Source organism: Hordeum vulgare, chromosome 1H (assembly GCF_904849725.1).
Source record: "Hordeum vulgare subsp. vulgare chromosome 1H, MorexV3_pseudomolecules_assembly, whole genome shotgun sequence".
Taxonomy (NCBI): domain Eukaryota; kingdom Viridiplantae; phylum Streptophyta; class Magnoliopsida; order Poales; family Poaceae; genus Hordeum; species Hordeum vulgare.
The window spans coordinates 213,282,427-213,286,563 of NC_058518.1; the positions used below are offsets into that span (position 1 = coordinate 213,282,427).

A 4,137-nucleotide genomic window follows, 5' to 3' on the forward strand; every position below is an offset into this window, starting at 1 on the left:
TGGTGAAAATACTCCATAAGCGACCTTGTTGTCCGAAACTCATCTAATATTTCTGACAAATTGTCAATCGTTGCTCAGCCCCGCGCCGCCGCCGTACAGCGACAACTTGCTGCCAACCACCGTCACCGCCACCTTGCGCTGGCTCTTCCTTGGCTGCTAGAAGTACTTCAGAGCATGTGCAAATCCATGAAACAAAACGTATCATCACCAACAAGATCAGATCATTAGGGGTAGAAAGAAACTACTGCAACTACTTACAACCAGCCAAACAGATGTGGTTACAAATGCAGGCAACCAAATAACAGGCCTTAATTGACCACTCATGCAATACATGCAACCAATCAAGACATGCAACTGTTGGTTTTGACATGGCATTTGCGAGACAAGTATGCAAAGGTGTCAAAAACTGATGCAGGCAACTGAAATGATATCCGTTCGGGGATCTGCAATGAAGATTGACTGCTGAATAGCACCATGAGTTCTAACAGAAGAGAAGGACCAGCCCATCGTGTCAAGTTCAGACGAAACAATCATAAAAATCACTAAATTCTACCACAGCTGATCGTTCTCCGGAAAAAACAGACCCCCGAATTGAAGTTCAAGTTAGCATGCATGCAATGCAAGCAGCAGTTGACCCGTCGTCGGCGTCCACTGGTCCGGCGACGGCGACCGACTCCTCTGTACAGCCAGCCTCGGCCTACGACACCGAGTAGCGCCGGTTCCTCGACGACGAGCCGCCGGACGACTTTGGGACCCCAGCGGCTTGCCCGACGACCGCGGGCTCTGCGAGCTCCCGGACGTGTCGGAGCTCTTGCACACCACCTCGCCCGGCCCCGGCGGCTTCCCGACCACCCACAGCCGGTCGAAGATCCGCCGCGACCGCGACGACAGCGACATCCTGCTGCTCTGGTTCGCGATGCTGGCGCTCCTCGCCAGCCGCCGCCCGTCGCTGACGACGTCCTCGGCGTGGCGGCGCTCCTCGCCCACCAGCTTCAGGCTCATGCTCCCGATCTGCTTCCTCAGGGCCGCCGACGGGGTCGGTGGCTCCGGCAGCGCCAGCGCCAGCGCGCGGTTCTTCCAGCAGTCGCCGCCGCCGTCGTTGTCGTCCAGTTCCAGGTGCGCGTTGACGTCGCCGGCGGCGGCCAGCAGGAGCGCCGCGCTCGCGCTCCCCGCCGCCGCCGCGCGCATCTGCTCGAAGAAGAGCACCTGCACAACCACGCGCAGCGGGAGGCGGTCGTTCTGCGCCGCGTGGATGCTCGCCTCCTTGGACAGCTTCTTCACGTCCATCAGCTCGAGATCCTCCTCTTCTCCACCTTGGATAGATTCGGGTGCATCTGACGAGAAGAATCCACAGCATTTTTCATGTCAAGATCATCAAAAGTTGAAAACATACAGCGCGATTCTCTTGACACAAGAGAATCAACACCTTCGTGGCAAACAATCGTGCATGAGATCAGATGTAATGTACCTTGAGGAAGACATCAATGGCGGTGTACAGGGCATCGTGCGATGGCCTGGCCGACTCCGGCATGGAGGTCGACAGCCCGACGAAGCTCGAAACCGGCAGGTTCGGGTCGGCGGCGACCTCGGCCAAGTACCTATCGACGAGCTTGCACAGCGCCGGCAAGGAAGGGCCGTCCGCCTCCACGTTCGTCTCGACTCGAACACATCCTCCCTGTAAATGCCGTCCACTCCGGCGCGCCGCGTGTACCGGCCGACCAGCGCCTCGACCAGGTCGACGTCGTAGGCAGTCTGCGCCGGCGGCTTGGCCGGTATCAGGAGATCGTTCACCGATGCATCGTGCAGCTGCAGGACGATCCTGTCCAGGAGCTCCTCCCTCAGCAGCTCCCCTGCCCCGACCAGGACGGCGAGCTTCAGCAGGTTCAGGAGGAACTGGCACGAGCAGCCGCACGGCGACGACCCGTCGCCGTCGGACGGCATGAGCCATACGATGGTCTCGAGCACTTCCAAGGCGCAAGCATCGTCGTCATCTGCCGGGGTGTCGCCGCGCCGGCAACTCTCGGGGAGCCACCTCGCGGCGTAGGCCCTGAGAGCTTCCCCGACGACATCGGGAGGCAGCCTATCCCCCCTGGACTTGACCGCCACCATGACGCGCTTGTAGAGCTCCACGTCCAGCTCGCACAGGTCCTCCACCCACCAGTCCCGTGGCACCGCCGGCGACGACGACGAGCACCGGCGAGCCTCGACGATCTCATCAGACGACGCCGCCTTCCGGTTGTACGTGTAGGACCAGACCACGCTCCCGGGGCTGGCCGTGGCCTTGGCGGCGATGGAGTCGACGCACCGCGCGACGAGCCTGAGCTCCTCGGACCACGGCAGCAGCGCGACGGTGCTCTGCAGCGCGATGATGGAGTCCTTCCAGCTCCGGAAGACGTCCGAGTTGAGGAACACCTCGATCTTGAACACGAGGTTGCTCTTGTCCACGTCCTCCGTCATGCCAAGGTGCTCGGCGGCGCACCTCGCGGCCACGACGTTGTACGGGTTGAGCGTGACCACCATGCCGTAGCAGAACTTGGCGCAGATCTCGAAGGCCCTCGCGCAGCCGGGGAGGCCGTCGACGCGGACCTCGTCGGCGCCGCCCTGGCTCGCCTCTGCAGCAGGCTGCTCTTGGGAAGCAGAGGGAACTGGAAACAAATCACACGCAATCAAAATTACAGCGGCCATTAGAACCAATCAAAATTACAGCAGCCATTAACCGATGGCTAAAGAACAAATTCAGGACGTAGCCATGATTGGTTGATCAGTGTCTGCTTCGAGCGGATGCAGCAAATGGCCGCTACGTGCAAATGTATGCATTCACCAACCATATGCGGGGAAACTTATTATGGAAACGGGAAGGCGATCTAGAGGGAGGAAACTCATGGAAAGATTCTGAGCGGCGGGCAGCGTGGATCCAAACTACATGCGCCTCTCCTTCTTCTTGGTCGCCGCCTTCCCCTGGCCCCTCAGTACCCGCTTCCTGTTCCCCTCCACGCCGGGCGCTGCGGAAGGCAGGCTGGAGGAGGCGCCGAGTGTGCTAGGAGGGGAGGCGCGCTGGACGACGGCGGCGGAGACCAGGTCGATGGTGGCGAGCGGCTAGGGGGAGGAGGCGGCGGAGCACGGGTGGATGGTGGCGTGCGGCACAGGGGAGGAGGCGGCGGACCCGGCATGGATGGAGAGGACGGAGCCGACGGGGCACTCGCCCCAGCCGAGGTCCTGGATGTCGCGCAAATGGGAGCGGCGGGGGCAACGGCGGTTGCGCGAGGCGGGGGCGGGGTGGGAGTGGTTCTCGCCTTCACAGGCGTGGAGAGCGGGGTATCATTAGCGACGGGATTTGGTGGGTGTCGTTAACGATTTCGTTAATAGTGATTTTAACCATTGATAATTTGATTAGACAGCTGAGATGGTGAGTTGGATCTGCCTGCTTTTATTAGTACAGATTGATAATTTGATTAGACGGCTGAGATGGTGAATTGGATCTGCCCTCTCGTGCTTTTATTAGTACAGATAGAGATGATAGATGGCTAATATGCATAGTTGGATTTTCCCTCTCGTGCTTTTATTAGTAGGGATTAATTTTTTTGTTGCAACCGTTGCGAAAAATGCTGCATAGCGTCGAAATTTGTTGCATGGAGAACCATGGACCTGTTGGGCTACAGTGCGCTCTGGTGCCACTGCTTTGCATTTCGGTTAATGACCCATAGGAGGAAACAAGGAAATTGACTTAACTTTGCGTTTGCTACTGCAAGGAAGAAAAATGACAACGAATAAAAGGTGAATCGCGTTGGGTATCGAACCAGCGACCCCAGGGTCACAGCGCGAACAGTCGAGCTACGGAGGGGGATCTTCTCTAACACAGGTACTACTGTAACTATAACATGAAAGGGGGTGCTTTCCTCTGCTTAGCATAGAACACCGGCGATGATGCACCAGAGCACTTGCGCACACACGACGGCGTTCTACGTTGGGACACTCCCCTGTGCTATGCCATGGGACCTGCTATGCGGAGCTACACTCAAGAGTTGCGGATCCAAGAGGGACACAGCCATGCACGGACACATGCAGTACCTGCACCTGCGCACTGATTCGCGGGAGCAACTACGGTGAGCCGCGGCTACGCGGGGCGGCGAGGCTAGC

General features: G+C 58.8%; 1 pseudogene across 1 annotated transcript; it reads right to left on the minus strand.

Annotated features, from left to right (window-relative positions):
• Positions 1 to 511: 511 nt before the first annotated feature.
• On the minus strand, positions 512 to 3,409 carry LOC123428927 (annotated as a pseudogene). Its single transcript, XR_006622604.1, has 2 exons — positions 1,469 to 3,409; positions 512 to 1,334 (listed from the first exon to the last, which is right to left on the minus strand). The product of XR_006622604.1 is annotated as a BTB/POZ domain-containing protein NPY1-like (transcript).
• Positions 3,410 to 4,137: the final 728 nt, after the last annotated feature.